At 36.4% G+C, this 23,245-nt stretch overlaps 1 protein-coding gene across 1 annotated transcript in view; it reads left to right on the plus strand.

The window, feature by feature from the left end:
* Nucleotides 1-23,245, plus strand: part of LOC113229015 (dipeptidyl aminopeptidase-like protein 6) — a 566,288-nt gene that overhangs the window by 513,389 nt on the left and 29,654 nt on the right. The gene's annotated exons all lie outside the window — the stretch shown is intronic.

A 23,245-nucleotide genomic window follows, 5' to 3' on the forward strand; every position in this document is an offset into this window, starting at 1 on the left:
TCAGCGTAGCTTTGGTAACATTTCTGTGGATCGCTTGAGAGAGGAATTTTCTAATATTGACTGGTCTGCATTGATTGAAGCTAGCACAGTAAATGAGAAGATCAACATTTTTAACAATCACTTAATAAAGTTGTATGATTTTCATACCCCATTCAGACCAGTACGTATTAAGCATCTGCCTGCGCCTTGGCTTACACCAGCAATAAAGAAAACCATGAAACGTAGGGACAAGGCCAAGTCGATTCTCAAGAGGTTTCCAAGTAAAGACAATTTGCTTTCTTATAAAAACTACGCAATCTCTGCAATAGACGGTGTCGTGACGACAAACGGCGTTACTTCCACTAGTCGATGGAAGGCTTGTCTACGGGTCAAACTTGGAAGTTCTTGAGGTCATTTGGTGTGGGTAAAGATCGTGACTGTACTGTTGACTTGCCTGACCTTAACTCTCTCAACAAATACTTCACCAACTCACCATTTACTGTTGCTGACGCTATCAAAGCGGGCACGCTCACCTCACTGGGCACTGCTACTAATCCTGATTGTGTACCTTTTTCGTTTCGCGAAATCACTGAGGGAGAAGTTAAGAAGAGTATCCTATCCATAACTTCCAAGGCCGTGGATGAAGATGGTATTTGCCGCGACATGCTGATACCTATCCTGGAAGACTTTTGAATACTTCACTTGCAACTAGCGTCTTTCCTAGAGATTGGAAATTAGCCCATGTCATTCCCATCCCTAAATCCGCTACTCCCACGGCTTTCTCCCAATTTCGTCCTATCTTCATCCTACCATTCCTGTCCAAGCTCCTTGAAAGCACTGTTCATAAACAACTTCTCTCATATGTCTCTCGTCATGAACTTATAAGTCCGTATCAACTGGTTTTCGTCCTGGTCATGGCACTGTAACTGCTTTGCTTAACGTCACCGATGATGATATGATAGATTGTTTACCTTTATTGTTTTGCTGGACTTTAGCAGTGCTTTCAACTCTGTCGACTATGATATCCTCCTTGCCATTCTCTGCTCTCTTAACATCTCCCCTGCTGCAATTGCTTGGTTTTCGGATTACCTCCGCAATCGCTATCAAAGGATCAGGGATGATGACATTTATTCCGATTGGTCTCCTTTGACTTCAGGGGTGCCACAGGGTGCTGTACTTTTTTCCTCTTCTCTTCTCGCTGTTCATAAACGAGCTCACTAAATTAATATCTCCTCCATTCCACTTATCCGCAGTTGACTTCCAAATTTATAGACATTTTGATAGAGCCAATACCCAATCTGCTTTGAATCCATTAATAAGGATCTTCTTGTGGTGAAGTCTTGGACTGATGCGTTTGGTTTGCTTGTAAACCCTACGAAATCACAAGCAATAATTGTAGGTAGCAACAGACTTTACTGCAGGTTGGACATTAATAATCTCCCCAAGGTCTCGTATGATGGAGTGAGTCTTGCATATGCTGAAAACACAAAGAACCTGGATCTGATAATCGACCGTACACTGTCCTGGAGACCACAGGTAAATGAGGTTAGTCCACGCATGCACTTTTCCTATCATTCTCTCAAGCGGCTTCAATTCATCTTACCGTTCAACACCAAGGTTATGCTCGCTCAGTCCCTACTACTCTCTCTTCTCGACTATGCCGATGTTTGTTATTTGGATGTTACTGAGGAGCTGCTTAACAAACTAGAGCGCCTACAAAATCTGGCAATCCGTTTCATATTCGGTTTACGTAAATATGACCATATCTCTGAATTTCGGACTAAATTGAAATGGCTCCCAATCCGACTTCGCCGAGATATGCACGTTCTTTGTCTTCTTTATAAAATTTTAATTTACCCCCAGCTTCCTCATTAGCTGTGTTCCCTTTTTCCCCCTTATCCCCCAATTCCCGCCCAAAACGTACCTGTGACACTAGAACACTTTCATATCCCCAATCCAACTCCAAATTCTTTCACAATTCTTTTACCGTAAGTGCACCTCATATGTGGAATAAACTACCTGCTAACATTCGTGACCATCGGTGCCATCTTTCAAACACAAATTAAAAGAGCACTTCCTGTCGATCGCGTTAGATAGTTTATAGGTGACATATTTATAAACAAATAATCTGTTATTATAATATATTCTGCTTATGTATGTATTTATGTATATAAAGTTCATGTATGTGTGTATGTCTGTCGTATGTATATTATTATCATTTATATTTTATTCACATTTAAATTTTAATTTGTTGTACAATAATTAGTCCCGCAGACTTCATTTTTGCACCACGGCTAGGGTTGGCTGGAAGAGATATCTTATAGAGATAAGCTCACCTTTGTATATGTCCATTGTAACGTGTGTTTCATGTGTCTGTTCTTTGTACAATAAATAATATATAATAATAAATATAAAAACGCGATAAAAAAAAGCGATTTTGATCCGGCGATGCAAACGCAATACAGTAGCTCATCGTTTACAAACACGCGCGACTTTAAGCAATGTTTGTATAGATACATGTGTAACCACTCTTACACTTGTGATAAATGATAATGACGTTTTAGTTCGCTCATAAAAGTCATCATATCAGCTGGCGCTGCGTCGCCTCCTTGGTCCCGGACATTCTCTGTTTTAAATCCTTTCAATTGCACTTAGGTTGATATTAAAACAAAACAAATATTATGTAATCCAATAATAAGAACTCAGGATTGGATATCCATGTACACGTTACACCCAGTATAAAATATATGTATACATAGGTTGTGACCTTTTTTACGCCGGTTTGCTTCGTATGGCAGACCGGCTCACAACGTCACACGATGGGTTCATGTTACTTTGTTTAGACAATTACGACACTTATTGTGAAGTTGATCACACTGGTATAATAAAGAAACCCCTGACAAGGCCTTATCTTTTCACATGTTAATATCACGTATTATTTCAAGTCACTCTAAAATTTTAAATTAAAAAAAAACTTAATTACATGAAAAAAAATTAGAAGTCTGCTAGAAGACGTCGGTTCTAAATAATTGAATATCAATTCAATACAAATTTAATTAAGCTAAGAAATTTTCGACGCAATAAAGCACGAAACTAACTCTCTTAAGTAACGTCGATTTAAAAAATGATCGCTATCAGGCAGTCGGCGTTTCGCGCTCCGTAACTGAGTTTCTTATCAACACGGGGTTTGAGCTTAATCCATTTAGAACCTAGAACCTGAGACCTAGATTTATATTGACCGCGTGCGCGATGGCTCCGATTAGTGCTTCGTAGCATTTACGAATGTTGGCTGTGAATGTTTTTGCGTAGCATATTCTGTTTATATAACTGATGCAATACGGGTTGAAGCTTTTGTAGAAATTTCCAGACGAGCTTTTTTCCTTTACAAACAAGTTTAACAGCAGTAGAGCTCCTTGTGGAAGAGTTCGTCCAGGGAAGTACTGCCACTTTATTATATATTACGTTTGGAAGGGTAAGGGTGCTGGTGAAATTACAGGCACGTGGGACTTGTCAACTTATGTCTCAGGGTGCGCAGGTACGGGCGCAGTGATAGTGCCTCTTAGACATTTCCAATCAGAAACTCTGAGTGGCACTGCAGCTGTTATGAACTGCCGTGTTGCTTTGTCATCTGGTGTCATAAATTGTAGGCTTGTGGTTTAGGTGCTCCCGAAGGTCGATAAATTCCCTGAGTGTCCAATATGATAATGTGTTCAGGATGATGTTGAGACTTTCCCGGTACTGCAGCGCCTGCGGGACGTTTGCTATGGCTAATACAAATTGCTTATATGCCGTCTTACGGAAAAAAGTAGAATCGTTGGTTAGAAGGCTCCGGGGGAGCAACAACAGCATCCTGAAGGTTGTGGAAGAGAAACTCGTACGTACATTGATTCCTTAGCAATGCGCTAGCTTATAAGTTTCTTTTCTCTATTATACTAACGCCAATGGATCTTGTTATCAGAAAATAAATATTTTGAATTTGAATTGGATTTTATAAAAGAAAGTGATATAATTAAAGTAGTAATTGCATGATACCTTTAAATAATAATAGTAAACAAAATAGTCATTAATAATTATCGCTAGTTATATCACCTCTTATATCACTTATATCACAAGATATTAATAATCATTTGTTATCAAAAGCTGTGTAATCGGTTTTTTGATTGGAAATGCTCATTGCTGCTTGCAATAACTAACAGATTTAAAGAATAGGTTACAGATTCGATTTGGGATAATCAATAAAAAAAGACTAAATGGCAACACTAAGAGATGTTGGTAGGAATTGTTCAAAAAATAAGACGAGAGATGGAAGTGAATTAACGGGCGAAGCGTTACTTTCCTAAAAGAATGTATATTTTTGCGAGTTTGCCGGGTTGCAGTTAATATGAATTATTGGTATATTGTTCGATACTAAAATTATATGCTAATGCTTATATATTTAGTGAAAAACCTACGCAACTTCCAGCGCACGTATTCCCGTTTATTCAAGGTTGCGTGGGTTTTTAAGGGAGTTCCATTTGTCGACTGTTTACTGTGACTACTTTTTAAAGTATAACTTCAGACGCTTAACGGCAATGCGATCCACAAATTGTTCTAGAAACTAATTAACAATATACCCGATAGAGTATGAAAACTTTTCAACGCAGAAACCGCTAGATTGATTTTTCACATTTTAATTGCCGCCGATGTTATTAGAACTTTTATAAGCAAATGTAAACGACATCAAGTATCACCCGACAAGTCGCCGGATGTCGTGAGTGTTATGCACCTGTCTAGTGAGAACCCTAGTGCACAAAAAAGAATAAAGATCAAGTGCGTGTAGTTAGAAAAACTCGCACGGCTAAAAGATGCTGACACCCGCCTTTGCAGTCCCTTCGAGACCATGGACGTTGCAATATGTCCGAAACGTCGAGCTGATTATGAAGTCCCGAATTAAAAATCAAATAATTAGAACTGTTGGCCTGCAACAAGCTGTTCGGGCAATTTTATAAACAGGATTGCGGAGTATCGCTGAATGCTAATTTAAAATAAATTAACATTCTTAAACTAGCGTTACAGTACAGACATAACTTTTTTCTAAGAAATGAAACTATTTTTCCGGATTTAAATCGCGTATATTTGTTTTTGGTCACGGTTGACAGTCAACCGTGACCATGGGACCTGTAAAGGGCCCGAAACGTCGGTTTGTTTGAAAAAACAAATATACGCGATTTAAATCCGGAAAAATAGTTTCATTTCCTATGTGTAACAATCGCAAAAACCTAAGAACTTTTTTCTAAGATATTAATTGGCCAGACAAACAAGTCGTGAGACTGATGACAAGCGACACGCCTGTCCATACAAGTTGCAGTGCCAATCGAAAAGATCTAAGGAACACTGACTCTGCGCCCGTCGCCCTGAGACATAAAACTGACAACTCCTATGTGCCTGTAATATCAACAGCACCCGTATCTTTCAAACCCTGGACGCAGTAATGCGACACAGGTGAGGTGGCAGTACTTACCTGGACAAACTCTTTCACAATGAGCTCTACTCAGTAATAACATTAACATAAGGAATAAAATTAAAATTGCTGCTATTCACGAAGGTTAGATTTAGTCACAAATTCATTTCAGAGACAGTGCATATGTTTCTATAATAAGGTTTTGGCAGTTGATATCCAAAATTTACTATTTGCGAAGCTTCAAACTATAGTGACGCAAAAACTTTGTACTAAAGATTATTATTACACAGCTTCTGCGTACATGACTGACAAAAATCCACAGTAACCCGTTTAGCTCTTACAGATAGTCTCCATCTAAGATGTTTGAAATAAATATTGTAAATGACAAATGTGTACAAATGTTTATTTACAAAGAGCAACCCCTACAGTTTTTGCTCATTCTTCCCAGGGGACTCTGCCTTACGAATGAGCAGTAGAGATTAATTAATATGACAATTTCAAGTGTAATATGTCAACTTGCTTGCCTATGAAATAATAGTAGATGCATCAAGTGCATTAAACGCGTCATTTTACCCGAGGCGAGTATATCCACCCGAGCCGCAGGCGAGTGTGGATACTTAAGTCGAGAGTAAAATGGGTTTATACGTTTATTACAAATAAACTAATATTTAATTAAAATTGAATGTAAAATTACAAGAATTAGACATATTTAATGTGACGGTTTTTTTTATTTTTCCTATTTTATGCAGCCTACACCCCAGCATAAATACGAACTTTAAGAGTATGAGAAACTAAAAAATTATTTGACTTTGATTTGACCCTTACAGGTTTTTACTAATTCTTAAGAAATCTACCTTACGTATGAGTAGTGTTAAATGTACTGTGTCACCACACCTTAGTAATTGTTATCTTTAAAATGTAAAGCGGAATCTGTTGCTATTTTGTGTTCCCGTCTGTCGTATTAAAACACAATTAGGTTGCCATCGGTCTGCGCCGACGTCACTCTGTCTTATCCTTAGTCGATACACACGTGAATGTCGTAAGGTCTTTTTGCATGCACTAATACAAATTACCCAATTTAGAGATTTTGCGCCTGCGTCCAAACCATATCAGTTCCGAATCCTAGAAACGATGGTCCGAAACAGTCGTAGTGCTATTCATATGAGAGATTGCGCAGGAAATCCAAATTCCGTCTTCCGAAGTCGAGAATACCGTTAATTTAGATCACTAATTTCGCGGATCGAAGTAACTACGGTATTATTTGTATTAACCTGTGCACAGCGTTCGATCCGCGCGGAGAGATGAAGGAAAACTATAAAATTATATAAAAATAATATAAAATTAATTTAAAAGTATGTCTACCCATGCAGTAACAACTATAAATAAGTTTTTTGTTTATCTTGTTTAAGTTCATCGTAATTATTATGAAATTTTTCTCTGAAAAGTCAGTTCAACGGGAGAAGGTGTACCCTTACTTACTTACTTCGCTGGTTCAGCGACCCGTAGTGCTTATTGGCCTCCGACACGCCATTTCTGTCGGTTTAGTGCCAATTTCGACCACTCGGAAACATTCAGCTCCTTTAGGACTTTGGCGACTCCATCCTTCCAAGGACGGCCCTTTGGACGATGACACGCAGGTTGCCCCAAATACGTCCTTTTGGCATCTCGATCTTCTCCCATTCTTTTCATATGTCCTAACCAGCAAAGTCGGGCAGATTTTATTTCCCCGATTATATTCAGCTCAGACGCCTAGCTCTTCTATCCCTCTATTGAATCTGGCCCTCCAGTTCCCAAATTCACCTTTGATTGGTCCTAGAATATTTCGAAATATTTTCCGTTCCGCCACTAATAATTTATGTTCTTCTTTCAACATTAGTGTCCAGGTTTCATTAAGATTACGTGATTAGGTGATAAGATTATGTGACATTGAGATTGGCTTAATTACTGTTTTGTAGACACGAACCTTTGTAATCCTGCTTAGTAACTAGGATACCAACAATTTGCGAAAGGCTATACTATGCGAATACTGATTTCATCCTTCCTTTGGTTTGTGTCGGGAATTTTGCATCCCAGGGTCCTAAATTTGTCGACGCCCTTATAAGTCGTACCATTCACTTCGAGGCTTTTTCTCTTCGCATTGAGATACTACATTATATGCAAATATTCCGTCTTCTCTCGACTGATTCTGAGACCAACCAGTTCTCCTACTCTCTCCAACTCCTCAGCAAGTTTCACCACATCTGACTCGCGTTGTCTAAGTAGTGCCAGATCGTCAGCATACTCTATTACCTAGTGCTGTCCGTTTAAGTATACTCCACCATCAATTAATAGGACTTTCCGGATGATGTATCCAAGAATCAAGTTACACAACGTGGGCGATAACGCACCACCTTGCTTCAGACTGATAACCACTTCGAACTCCTGTGTTAGCTTTCCTCCCCTCCTTAACTTTCATTTTGCTAACCCCTGTTGCAAACCTAATTTCTCTATCTTCAGGCTAGGCCTAACCTCACCTCCTAAAATCTAGGCTCGCCTGGAAGTACCTCACCTTAAATTTGATTCCTTTTCTTGTTGTCCGCTCTTGCAGACAGTGTGTGTACATAAAAGCCGGACGATGTACCGCGTGATGGATCGGGTAGGGCCGACACGCTACCACAGGGCCGCGCGCTTTTTTCGTGGACAAAACGTTACTTTAGCTGCTTAAAATAGAGGATGTTTCTAAAATTTTCGCTCGTAATTCATATACTAAACTAATTGCCTCATCTTTGTTCTTGAAATAGACCACGCAAATGTCGCATTTGAATATAGCCACGTGATTGCACGGCGCATAAACAAAGCAGCAAGCTGAAAATTACAAAAATATGTGACACTGTACAAACAAAATCCGGGTGCACATTTAGGCAATATGGCGTCGCATCCGGTGAGCGGCACACTCACACCGGAAGTCAATTTGTCCAACATGCAAGTGATAAGGATAATAAAGGGTTGCATGTGAAATAAGGCGTTATTATGTACATAGTAAATGTGCAACTAGTTGTTATAAACTTTTAGCAATAAGGTTCCATAAAACGTAATTTACGAGAAGCGTTATTAAATTTGGCGTAAAACATGACACATCTTTGACGCACGCAAATATCGTACGACATTGTTACGATTAGCGTGCGACATCTGTACGAGTGGCATACTAGGAAAATGCGACAGAATTTCAAATTAAAGCCAGCGTGATATCATCGCTTACAACAATATAGACTTTGTTAGATATGACAATATTGTATTATTGACAACATATAATTAAGCCTTTGTATTTCCCATTGGGGTAGACAGAGACTATCGATTACCACTTCGCACGATTCTACTTACATTCATCTATCCTTTCATACAAACCTTCTAATTTTTTTCACCACAGCCTTGAAAAACGTTAGTCAGAACCCGTGTTAGCTATATCCTAAAACCTCTAATTAAAGTAGATCCGTGCCCAGCAGCGTCACGTATGTTGACGATGATGCAACCCTTGTATCTTGTACATTCAGTATATTATTTTCGATGCCGAATTTATTATTGCTATTTTTAAACAAAATATTTATTTTTACATTATGATATCTGGCTTTTACTGTAGTCAATATAATAACCAGGGGTGATACTCGCCAGGCTCTTAAAAAGCCTATATCATGAATCCAAATTTCCAGGCAAACTTTTCAGAACAGCTGTTATAACCGTGTCCTTCCACTTTACCTATTTCTGCCGCCAAGCAGTAACGTAAGCAGTTTTTGCGAGAGTGAATAGGCATTATTTAATTGTGATACATCGTCGACCTCATTGTCGCTTTCCATCGGGTGAAATTGAGGTCAAATTCCAACTTATTTTCTTATAAAAACTTTGTGAACTTGTTGTTTCAAGGTGACGTATACAGCGGCAGCGCCAATCAATTTTTGCGGTCGAAGCTTTGACTGGCACTACAATTGTTACGGGTAGACGAGTAGGCGTGTCGCATAACTTGTTCGTCCTATCACTTGATGCCATAAAATGTAACTAAATAATGGCGTAAAATGGTCATATGGTTTATCTAACACCACAACTATGTCCCCCGTGAACAATGTGCTATAATAAAAATTATAGTCAATATAAAATGAGATCAGAATAATTTGATAACAGTCCCACCGCTCCGGTTAACATTCCCATTAAATCCCGAGACCTAATCATGGCCATTACTTATTTTGGCCTGAGTGAAACGTGAGAAGGTGCAACTGACCCGACGTTGGGAAACCATCATTTGTTACGCGTATAAATTACAGGGCACTTTGGAAAGGATCAGGTTACAATGTAAATGGAACAGAGGGGGTACCCAAGAACATGTTTATATAATATGTGCTAAAATCTACTTGAAGTTTTGTTTGTATAGGTAAGAGACAGCCCACTGGGAAAACAGACTCAATGAAGAGGTCGATCCGAATGACTTTAGTTTCTAAGTTATGTATATTTGTCAATGTTTAGCATCTCTCCCAAATGGTGAAAGAGAATATTGTAGTGCAACCTGCATGTAGAAGATGGTTTAGAAACCTTAAAACACTTTGTAGTAGCAGTAGAGCTTCCTATGAAATAGTTCGTCCAGGGAACTACTGCCACTTTGCCTATTTCTGCCTCAAAGCAGTAATGCGAGCATAACTGCATACCAATGTCCAAGAGTAAGGGTGCTAATCAAGGGCCTTCTCAACGTATGTCTCGGGGTGACGAGTGCAGTGGCAGTGCCTCTGAGATCTTGCGATTTAAAGCTCTGAGTCGCACTGCAACTGCTTGGGCAGGCGTGTCTCTTACCACCAGGCGCACGACTCGTTCATCCTGTCACTTAGTAATATAAAAATAAAACACGTGTGAAATATCCAATATGCATTGAGGCGGGGTATGCCTGAAACCCTCTTCTTAAAAGAGACTCGTACACAGTAGTTGAATTTTTCTTTTCTCTCTCAAATCTGACGAAAGTTATTTAAAAAATTGTGTAAAAAAACTGCTACCGCGTTCAATTAAATTTTCTTAACAAAAAATGAAAAAATTCCTAGTTACAATTTTGCTGAAATATTTTTCTTAATTGACACAGTTAAATTGCTAATGGTTTTGTTGGATTACACGGAAATGTCTTTGTCAATAAAAATGTAACAAGGGTTTAATACCATAGCTGTAGGAGGAAAAATAATTTGTTAGAATAGTCTTGCTTAATTAGAATATTTTGTGAGAACGAAAAAAATATCAACTTACTGACAATTTTGTACAAAAATTATTTAGCTAAATGCTATATTATAAAGCCAAAATCCAAAATGGTCTCTACTCAGCTTTTGCCGGGGTGTACATGCTGAACAACCAAACGTTGATATTCTGTGGCGACTGAAAAACAACAAGTGGTATCTAAACCAACAAGAAAATATAAATATAAAATTAAATTAAATTCTAGAGTGAATAGGCGTTTATTTTTGTGTCACGCGGACCATACCATCGTCGCTTAACATAGGATGACGTTCTGGCCAAGCGTATGTCTACTTACCATTAAAATATGCTTTAAATTTGATTATCAAGTACATAAATTGTCAAATTAGGATAAGCCTTGATTGCAACAACAATAAGTTACGCGCGTACTTTTTAAATGCAATCTGAAATCTGTTACCAAATTGGGAAAGAACAGCTGTTTCATGTATTTTAATGTTTTTCAATCCAATCCAAGAGCCCCGAGCATTATGGAAATTCCCTTAATTACCGACACATTTCTGGTCGCTGAAACTCTAAAAAGGAGCCATTTGTTATCTATTGTTGTGTTTTGAGCTGCAGAATTAAATTCCCTTTCCACTTTATTTGCTTTATCCTTACAAAACGGAAAGTAAATAATGATTGCTGGTGAGAGGTTTTTACCCAAATCTCGATTCGTGGAAATCCATCACGATATTGCGCTAGACTTATCCGAATACGTGACATTGACCATGACATCTACGTCATCCCACGTTTCTGTAACCTTTTCTTGGCCACCATTCGGTTGTTGGTATCCGTCACTACACCTCGCAATATGTGCTGCTGGAGTAATGTCGCTGATGTCAATAGACTATTTATCCTGGAAAAACATGCCGTTAGGCCAATTTAAAATCTGGACCCTAAAGTGTCTGTGTGTAAACATAACATTAATACGAGATAAAAAGAAATACTGCCTGTTCTTGACAGGCGCTTTTACAAAGACAAAAATTATACGCCATTTGCGAGGTTTAAAATACAATGAAACAAAAACGAGAAGATTTTTATACAGCTTCTGTGTACTGTGATGACAAAAATCCATGGAAATAAATATTGTAAAATGATAAATGTGTACAAATGTTTAGTTACAAAGAGCAGTCCCTAAAGTTTTTTTACTCATTACTTTGAGGGGAATCTGCCTTACAAATGAGTAGTAGAGTTAAATGTGACGATTCCAAATGTAATTTGCTTACCGAAGAAACAAAGATAATTTGAGTTCAGTTTGCCCATCTTCAGATTGGAACAAACGAATTTGTGTCTTTTGGGTACTCTATTAAACAAGAGATGGGTAAGTGTGAAAGTAATGTTGAACGCAGAGTAAAAGCCGGAAACGAAGTAAATGGAGCTCTGCGCGCTTTCTGGATAGTCAAAACGTGTGAAAAATCTGTGACTGTTCATCGGGGCGTGTTGGTCCGAACCCAATATACGTGAAGAAGAGCAGTAGAATAATTAAAATAGGGTGAATGCTTTAGCATTATCGTACATACTCGTATATTATATGATAACGCTATCAGATGACATTTGCTTCCTATTTAACGTAATAAACAGTAATATTGATTCGTCAGTAGTTCAGCTGAGTCTCAGGCGTCGCCCAGTGCTAAATGTGCTCGGAGCGAAGACTGATTATAGTTAAAATTTATTTTTTATCAGAGCAATTAAGGAGTATAATTATTTGTCTATGGACATAGATCTGTTCAGCACTAACGTATGCTCGATTCGACATATGTTTACCGAGCAATATTTCTTATTATTTTCCTACATTGGCATCTGTACTCATGATATTCTCAATATAAAACATTGTTTACATTTGAATAATAATGTTTTTAATTTCTAAAACCTTATTAACCTATATTTTGTGCCACTTGTAGAGATTTGTAATTATCACTATCACTTGTTACTTACCATATTGATAAAAATTTGCAGTGAATCTTCCACATAATAAAGAATAAATAAAATTAGAACGTTGCGCTGTATATATATTGTAAGTCCGAAAAGAAGAAAGGTAATGTAGTAGTAGGATAGAAAATGGAATGATTTGAAAATGAGTTTTAGTAGAATAATGACACAAATTTATATGGCGATTGGGAATGGAAACATGGCGAAAGGTTGACCTCGGCGTACATATTTCAAGCAAATGGAGTATGTCCTTAAAAAGGCCGGATCAACAAACACTAAACATTTATGAACGAATAGAAAGAGATACATCAGTAGCGTAGCGGTTGGAAGTATTATGTATTCAATGAGAGACAAGTATGGTAGCATGTATACAAGATCATAATTGAGTTGATCTCCATTGACTTGATTATGTTTTATAATAAAAAGCTACAAATGACACCCGTGCACAATAGTAAAACGTGTATGAGATGATGGAGAATCACAGCCTATTTGAGTGAACCTGTGTGAACCATGTGCAGTAGTGAAGTGTACATGGCTATTTCCAGATAAACTTTTATTAGCCCAACAATATTTATTTCATACCAAAACATTTATTTTCTTTTTCATGTCTTTAGTCGGAACACCGACTAAATTCCAAAAGCGTCCTACAGGGCACACAGGCTAACCAACAGCAAACCATGTTTAAATTTTGAGCAAATGTTTGAAATTCTGTGTGACGTCACAACCGAACATCATCATTTACCATCAGGTGCGAGAACATCAAAAGCTTGCCTATAAACTGTAAAAAACCATTAGCCTGATCTTTACGTCTAACGGGAATCACTCTTTGTTGTAATAAATATCATATAAGATGTTATCTTATCGAAGAAAACACAGTCACCGACAGCGATTTTAGTAGCATGTAGCTAAAGCAAATGCTACTTTTTACCCAATTCTTTCCTGATATCCCGCCATTAATTATCCGATCCCAAAGCGCACGTTTTCGGATCACTAATGCTCGTTTCGATTTCGATTTTCTTACGGTGTCATAGTGGGTCGTATAAAATACTTATTTGAACCTATAAAGTGTAATGTAATGGGGATAATCCATCTTAAGAAATCCGGGAGATTATTCTTTTTGAGGTTTTTGTCTTTGTTTTGTCATTGTCACTATCATCAAGCCATTATACGTCCCACTGATAGGAACGGATCTTCTCTAAGGGGAGTGGTTAGACCATGATCTTCTACACTGACCCAACGTGTCTTGTAGGATTTTACACGTTCCCCGAGGGTAGTGAATCGTCTTCGACGTGCAGATAGGTTACCACGGCTCTCTTTCATCGTCAGCAAATCTGACTTATCCAACTAGAACCAGCCGACTTACTTGTGATCCTGTGTCAAGTTGGTGATATACGGTATTTGTTTAGGGCTTTTCCCAGACTACACTTCTTGACTCCCAAGATTTTGTAAATCTATCTTTTTTGGCAGTGGCCCTTCTTCTACTTTTTCTTAGTATTTGACTAGTATAACGAAATGCTCCAGTACTGCAACGCCAATGCTCCGGGAAAACATAATGTAAAGGTAAAAGATTAATTCTCATGTTTAGCAATGAAGGCATATTAAGCGTAGGTGGTTGATGGGTTCTCATTATTGCTCTGCTAATGAGTTCCGTGGGCTGCTTACGTAAAATTTACGTTTATTTGAAGAGATTATTCCGCATGGCTTTCGTAGATGTAAGTGAGATCGGAACTTTGAATTCGAACTTCGTGTCACACAGGCTGAATTCTAATTCATCATCGTCATTAACCAATATTAATGGGTCCCTGGGAGCAACATTAATAGAATCTTTGCCTTTTTAAAACGTGCTGCTACAGCAACGTACAAACAATCCTCTAATTGTCTATAAGTAAGTTTAAAGAAATTAACATTACTGCACTAGCACAGCATGTTTATGAAAATTTAATTTATATTACGCAGAATAGAAATTTTCATGAACAATTATTGATAGACGTAGCGTTAATACGTTATTTTTTATTTAATCGTATTTATTAGTTAATCGTGTTATTTGAAATAAATATTATAAATGATAAACGTAAAATAACTAGGGGTTGCTTTTTGTAAATAAGTTTCCTACTCATTGTTCTCAGGGGAGTCTACCCTAAGAATGAGTAGTAGTATTCAATTAATGTGACAAGTGTGTGTTTGTTTGTGTGTGCTTAGATTTCTTGTGTGGTTCGGTTTCTATTCCCAATGGAATTCCAATGAATAGAAATAATTTGATTTGATAGCTAAAACCCCTCGACTTCCAGGAGCTTTCAGTTCTCCGTAAAAAGACTAACTTGCGAATCTTTGCTCATTCTACTTTCAACTAAAGGCAAAAATATTTTTTCTTTTCTTCTATACGCAATTTACTTGCCAACAAGTTTGCTCATTGCACCAAAGAGTTCAAAATCTCGTTGTTTAAAGCATACTGCCAGGAAACCTGTGAGTGAAATATATGCAGAGCATCTTGAATTCCGTTACAGTGCAATATAGCAAAGCTTTCAAGGTGCCAATGTAACTGCAACACTGTAGTGCATGTTTGCGACGGCACGCACGAATGACTTCCATGCCATTATTCGTAAAGGGCGCCTTCCCTGAAGCTGCGTATAAGCAACAAAGTTGATAGCATCCTGCTCGTTGTTTCTAAAAGACTGGACTGCCTTACCAAAAATTTAGGTACTTTATTACTAACATTATTAGGGATCTCAAAGAAATAATTAATTATATAAAAATGGAAGCAAATTACTTTGCTACTCGCTCCGCGTAAAAATAATAAAATTAATAACGTAAACGCAAGTACAATCACAAACACTACCAACAAAAATGTACCCGACGCGTGTGTCGCCTCTTTACAAGGCATCCGCAGGAGTTGTTAATAGTTCGAGAACATTCTTCTACCGAGCGTTGAACAATCAACTCCCGAGGAGTATATTTTTGTTGGTGATTTGTTGCCTTTCTACGATTCTATACGGATTCTATACAGCTGCAAGGATTTCCTTACGAAATCTTGTCTGAAAAAGCTGGCAAAGTAGTGTTGCAGGTCCTTGTGCACGAAAACATCACCTCTACCAAATCTGAGACAAGAAGTCGGAATAGTCCGTGACTTCGGTTGAACAAGTATTAAATAGATCATGGCAGGCGAAGAGGCGCATAAATCAGTTTGGCGGACGATAATGTTCAGTCCTTAATAACTAGGAACACAATCGAGAGAACTTCATACCAGTCATATTCAACGGGCCACGTTATAACAGTTTTTTACTGCCGGTGGAAACTTTCGACTAAGCTGTTGGCAACTGGAGGGTAAGCGAAGCGCTCGTGGTCAAATGGTCGGAACCACTCCATTTCAAGAGATTTCTGAAGTGTCAAACTGTTTCTCTCGATTTGTTGTCATTCTTCAAGGCATCGTGACGAGAAATCCAGCCAAAAAATAAAAAAGAGACCAAGGAGCCTGGTCGCCATAAATCTAAAAAGCATATAAAATAAATAGAAGGTCTAGGCCATAATTTACCATGCCGATTGGGACTTTAGTTGTTAGAAAAGTTTTATGAATCGCGTCGATAAATTCACAAGGCCGCTTGACGGGCTTAAAATTTTAAGACATTGATCGATTCGAAAAGGAGTTTAGGCAATTAACAAATAATTACTTTTACGAAATCTAAGCCGTTGGACCATTTTCAGCGATGCCTGTTCCACTAATAAGGACTCTTCTATGTATTGATCCGTAGGTCTAGGTTATAGCCAATAACCTAGGACGCTCTAATAACAATTCATATCCTAGATAATACCATCTAATGCGCAATCTCGCGCGCCTGCTGCACAATCTTGTTAGTGTAATATGTTCAGGCTGAACACACGAGCGTTTAATGGACCACCGGCATACACCGGCGTAACTGCGCAACTTCAGAATTTAGTCGCTGAATAACCTCCCAAACAGTCATACATTCACGAGAAAACCTCTTTCATGAATTGAAAAATTTCCGCGATTTTATTGTATCACGCAAACTAACGTTTTTGATATTATCATTTTCGCCATATAGTCGTAAATATCAAAGATTATAATTTCTTTGCAATTTATTACAACATACGAGTATAACCTTTTGTACTGATGGTATTTGGATAACAAATTTGTTATGCTTACTATAGGTAATTTTACTGCCCCGTAATACAACCAGTTGAACATAGCAGTTGTACCAAATCGATTTAAGTTTTGCGAGTTAGTTTTAAGAGACCAAATTAAAATTGAAGAGAAAAGAAGTTGTCAAGTGAATATCAAATTCTGCTAAAGCATTGTATTGACTCCTCTTCAGAGTTAACCACAAAAATATCCAACGAAAACACTGAAAATTACTGGAATAATTATAGTATTTTTTCTTATGAAATTGAATGATGAATTTAATGAATGCAGGACGAACAAGTCGCTCACTCGACGGTAAGTAACACGCCTGTCCATAACCATCTGCAGTACCACTCAGTTCTTTAATTTTGAGAAGAATCTGAGGGGTACTGCCACTGCGCCCGTTACCCTGAGACATAAGTTATCAAGTCCCAAGTACCTGCAATTTCTCCAATATTTTTTTAATTTCTTGACCGTTTTTAAATTAAACTTTATTGCTCTTCTTGTCTCATCGCTATCAACCAAACAAACAAGCAAACTTTGCGTTTTTTAAAACATTTATTGCGTATATAGACATGTATCGACTCTAGATTGCGGAGACATATTCGTTCTATTTAATAAATCAGCGTTTCGGGCCACTTACAGGTCCCATGGTCACGGCTGACTGAAATGGCAAAGTCATCAACCAATTATGTCAAATATTAATACAAGTCGCTCTATTTTTAACCGACTTTAAAAAAGAGCAGGCTAAACATTCGGATTTTGAAAATTATTTTTTTCGAAAGGGCGCTCGTGATGGTCCCATTGTCACCAAGTCAGAATGTGATGAGGGGATACCATGTAAATCGGGAAAAATTCTCAAATTTTATAGGCATGTCAGTGTGCTCGCCGTTTTCTCCGTGAAATGTGAACCGATTTTGAAAATTTATTTTTTTTTGTTTGAAAAGGTATACTCTCGAGGTAATCCCTGATGCCGACGATGCTATTCCGGGTTCGTTTCGGCTATCACAAACTAAAAATATATTTTCCGCAAATCAAAGTTAATTTTCACTGGACACAATAGATGTCATTGTAATCTACAAATCACCGTCTCCATGACAATTACAATTAGCCTGTTGTATTCCACTGCAACAAGAAAAAAGTATAAAATGTACAAAGGAGGCCATAACAACCCTAGCCTGTCATCAAGAAGTCAAAATCTGATGAGAGTATCCCATGGAAATAGAAAAAAGCTGATAAACAAACTTTTGAGGTAGGTTTTTTATTTCAATGACGAAATTACAATTATCCAATGTAGTTACAAAAGTTATTACTTTTGAACACCATATTTATAATTCACTAATCAACATTGCAATGTCCGCAACAGACTTTTACAAAATATCATATTTTAACATTATGATTTTACTAAATTAATTTTATTGAAAGGAAATTATAAATAATAAAAACATATTCATAGGTAGTACTGTAGTTTTATGTTAGCTTGAGATTTTTTATCAGAGGAAATTTTAGATTCCAAACTGGTGGTGCGGAGAAACCACACGGACCATTTTCCCTGTTAAAATTAGGATTTTTTTCATTTCAATAGCCTGTTGTAGCTCCTTGGGTAGAAAACAGATTTCTTATGCAAGAGCCTAGGATTTATCAACGTTAATTGAATATGTAGGTTATTATTTATGTCATGTTCGCTACTGCAGATTTACACTGCTGATTTTTTTGGCGCGACTGTGTTTGACATCAACTATGTATCTATAAATATACGTTCTTTGATGCGAGTAGGAATAACTGGTTTAAAAAATTATAACCGCGGCGTTTGTCGCGCTCGTCTGCACGACCAAGGCAATCCAGTTAAGATAATGCTTCTGACCTGGATTGTATTTTTAGATTACAATCATTTCCTTCACACCAGAAGTAAAAGTTGAACAATAAAACTCAAACCAGTAAACTCAAAGAAATCTTCGTTTTAAAATTGAAGTTTTTACGTTACGTCACTTTTCTAGCTCCGAGTGGCACTGCAACTGCTTTTGGCAGCTGTGTCGCTTAACACCACTTGGTATCATCATAAAAATAAACAAATTCAGATTACTTTTAACAAGCAAATCATATTTTTATCACACTTGAAATCGTCGATAAGTAAACTCAAACCTTTAAACCACGTAATGTATTATTATTTATTTAAGCTTCTTGATTATTGCTGTAGTCATTGAAAGAACGAATGATTTCCCAATATTGTCTATTCCTTACGAAAAATAGGAAAGAAATAACCCTATATGAACTATATAATGCCATCTCTTTATTTTTTGATTTTCCGAATCGTCTTATCTTAGTATGTTTAAGTACTTAATGTTATTTACATTTAGAGAATTTTAACTGTTTAAAAAAGAAAAGGATGTAATAATAAAATCTATTAAAATTACATTTTTTTCAATTATTTTTCTGCATTTTCATGAAGAAACATAAATAAAACAAGCTGTCTTGATAGTCACGTTGTGAATTCCGAGTTATAGTCTAGTGTCGACTATTAGTGTCGCCAATGAGCATATAGATGTCGCTATCATAATTTTACGAAATAAACATCGCCTATTTTTAATTAACGAGAAATTATTTCCAATTAAATTAAAAATTAAATTAAAAATAACAAGATATTAAAGAGATTTATGTAAATTAATAAGTTCAACTTAACTTTTAATCATTACAAATCAATATCTAGGCAATAAATTCGAAAATAATATTGTTTTCACTGAGTCCGAGTAACTAATTTAAGATAGCTAAATTTGACATAATAACAACTTTTTATGTATATTAGTGATAAGGCTAAAAAGTTAATAAAGATATTTATTATTATTATTATTATATATTACTTCAATGTTAAAGTCGCCAATAAAACATCATAGTTTTAACATTACAATAAGCTCATTTTAAGCCCGTCATGGTACGAAAAGTCAATGTAAGGTTAAAGTAATATTTTTTAAGAGGTTGTGGTAAACCCTCGGTAGTAAGTCCAGTGAGAGAACAGTAACTTCACAAAGCGTCCGGTTTCAATCCCTGTCGTTAAAAGGATATGTACCTGAGACTTTAATTTCTAATATTTATTTTATTGTCTATCATGATATTTTTACTAGCATAACCTGCGGATTAAGACTTAACTTACTCTCTCAAAGGCCACACAAGCCATGCAGTGAGGTTTACGGTTGAAGATGATGAATAAAAGCCTTGCTTAAAAACCAATCTTTAATCACTCACATAACTCTTCTCATGTTACATTCATTAAAACTTATGAAATAATAAAACAGTTAATCTCATAACTTGTTTTGACTAAGTTAGAAATATAACTCCCAAAGTTATATTCCGAGCTGAGTTCATCTTAACTCGTTTCAATTAAATTTCTGTTAGTTTAAAGGAAAATAGACGTGAATTTCTGGATTCTGTGTAGTTAAACAAATATGGCACAAGCATTGATGTTAAATTATACGTTTCGAGGCTACACGTATTATCCTCTTTTTTAATAACGAACCTGGGACCTCTGCGTGGTAGTCCAGTTATGAAACGCTAGATGGCAGCACATTGATTGAAATTTCAATATAAAACCAAAACAACGTAACTTGCAATAATAGGTTTTGATGAGGTAGATAGGTGATGAGGGAGTTTAAATTATATTAAGTCCAGTATTTGTTACATCTTTTTAAATTAGACACCACGACCAAACATTATCAAGATTTCATAATTTTTAACATTATGAAATGTGTGAGTTTTGGCGACAGCGGTTGTGATAGTAATCGAGGCTTAATGCACTTCCATTGTTTTTTTCTTCAGTGGTTTCGAACGGGCCCGTCTTGTCATTGACGAACTTCAAGAGTCTTCAGAGCGATTTCGTGATTCGAGAGTAGGGCCCCAAAATGCTAACAGCCCAACCATACCGTATATCTTTAATAATTAAAGGTTCAGTTGAATTTTGTTACTTCTCTAGTAATACATTACATTAGTCAATGATTTTAATATAGAAAAGTTGGCAGTTTCATAATTTACTTAAACGTGTTTTTGAGCTCCAAGTTAGTTTATTTGGAGTGTTATTTTAGATATATTTTACGTATGAGCACAGGTTAATGTAAGTCGTACACTGTGACGTTTTCTCTTTGTCAAATCCTCAAAGATTACAGTTAATGTCACAAAAAAATGTAAATATTTTCAAACAGTCGCGAAAAACTATCACATGCTCCTCTAAAAACATTTTACAAATGGCGCTTTCGTCCATTCAACAAAACACGAACGAAATAATCTTTATTTCATATATATGTAAATAAAACCTACAATGATACCGAGGACTTGTTGGAAGTTATTTCATAATTTATATTTATATAATAAGTAATGTTTAACTACTTATCTTTTATAAATTATAACTACTTATAACTACTTATCTTTCATTTGTTAAATTTATAAAATCTTTATTTTTTAAAGCTTTGTTATGAAAAATGCACTATTATGCCTAAAATACAGGTACACATGTACTTAGTTTAGGCATCGCAATTGCACTGTTAGGCACTAAGATTAAAATGTTTAATTTTACCATGATTATTTTACATAATTTAGATTTTTTTTTTGTTTATTACTGTTTATTTTAATATTTTATCTTCAATAACATTGTTTTCATTATAATTGTATTAGATTATTTGTTGTTGTATTAGATATTGAAATAAATTTATCTTAAGCGTTGAGTGGCACTGAAACTGTCTTGGATAGGAGTGTAGCTTACCAACAGGCGCACAGCTTGTTTGTCTCACTTTGTATCATAAAGAAATGTTATGTCTTATCACAGTGTATTAATAAAGGACGACATGCGCCTTAGCTTTAATATGGCTAACTTTTTAAGTGTCATTAGGCAACTAAGTAGAAAATCGAAATCACGTCGCTCTGAAAATTTGCTTAATGCAGCCTGAACGTGGACAATACGGCGTTAATACATTTACAGTGTAACCTGACACCTGGCAATGCATACCTAGGCGCACGACTTGTAAGGCAAATCCCCTGAGAATAATGAGAAAGGAGCTCTAGGGGTTGATCTTTGTAAACAAACATTTGTACACATTTATCATATACAATATTTATTTCAAACATTATCGAGACTATCTGCAAGAACTAAACGAGTCACTACCATGGATTTTCGTCATCCAAGTACACAGAAGCTGTATAATAACCTTTAGTATAAAGTTTTTGTTTGACTATAGTTTTGAACCTCGTGTATGGCAAACTTTGAATATCAACCGGAATATGATTATAGAAACCTATACGGGTGTAATCGTTAAGTGTGCCTATGCGATTATTCCATCTTCTGCTGTCCCAATGTTATTATTATTTACATGAAACTGCGTCGATCAGAACTAACAAAATTGATCAATTTTATTCATTCTTATGGACAACTCACACTTGACCAAATAATTTATTACTTATTACTTAATTTTTGTTAGTTTTGTCATCTCTTAACTTATTGTTACCTCTTACCAAACAAAAAAAAATATGGGAGCGTTTAATGTTAAAATTTTGGATATTTCTAGTTTTATTTTTTAAATTTTATTGATGTCGATTTATTCATTAGGTAACGTACTTTCGATATCAGTTCAAAGCTTTTTAATAACTCTTATATCTTCCATAGATAATCGCCTGGGCATACTTAACGATTACAACCTTTATACGGGTAAATGAATTTGTAACTATGTGACTACTAATGAAATTACAGATAATGTCTGAAATAAACAAATATTGTTTATTTACTACTGAGCTACCACTGGTTTTATAGGGTACTTTTAATTAACGACAATATCATGGAAATCAACAGTATAAATAATATACAAGGTGCCTATTTTAATAAAAGAAGCCTTACCTTTTATACAATAAAGCTGCTACACCATTATTAAAATTAGCTCCATCTGCATTATTTACCGTTCTACTAAAACATTTAGGTTAATATCTGTGTCAATGTTATTATAGTGTCGTGTCGCCTAATGAGCAGCAGCCATTTGGTTTCCGGTTGTGATTAAGACCACCTTGTGGAGGTACGGGATTATTAAACTATTAAAAGAAAATACGAAAACTTTCAAACTTGGAACTCGTACCGACATTACGACAAATTGTCGCAGAGCATTTTATGATACCGAGTGGCGGGACGAGTAAGGCGTGCGCCTGTTGGTAAGCGACACGTCTGTCCATAACAGTTGCAGTGCCACGCAACGATCTTAGAAGCACTGGAACCATGCCGGTCACCCTGTGACATAAATTGACAAGTCCCATGTGCCTATAATTTCACCAGCACCCTTCAAACACGCAACGCAGAAATAGCGATGGCAGTACTTCCTTGGACGAACTCTTCCACAAGGAGATCTATTGTATCAATAATTTAATACCTTATTGTTATGTTTATTCCGAGAATTTCGACACAGATATGGCCAATCCACTGTTCTCAAAATTTGTCAAGCACCTGAACAAATTGGCAAAGCCATTTAAAAAGCAATCTCGGAATTTCTCGAGTGACCTATTTG

The sequence above is a fragment of the Hyposmocoma kahamanoa genome, unplaced genomic scaffold (assembly GCF_003589595.1).
Source record: "Hyposmocoma kahamanoa isolate Upper Pololo Valley unplaced genomic scaffold, ASM358959v1 270, whole genome shotgun sequence".
Taxonomy (NCBI): Eukaryota; Metazoa; Arthropoda; class Insecta; order Lepidoptera; family Cosmopterigidae; genus Hyposmocoma; species Hyposmocoma kahamanoa.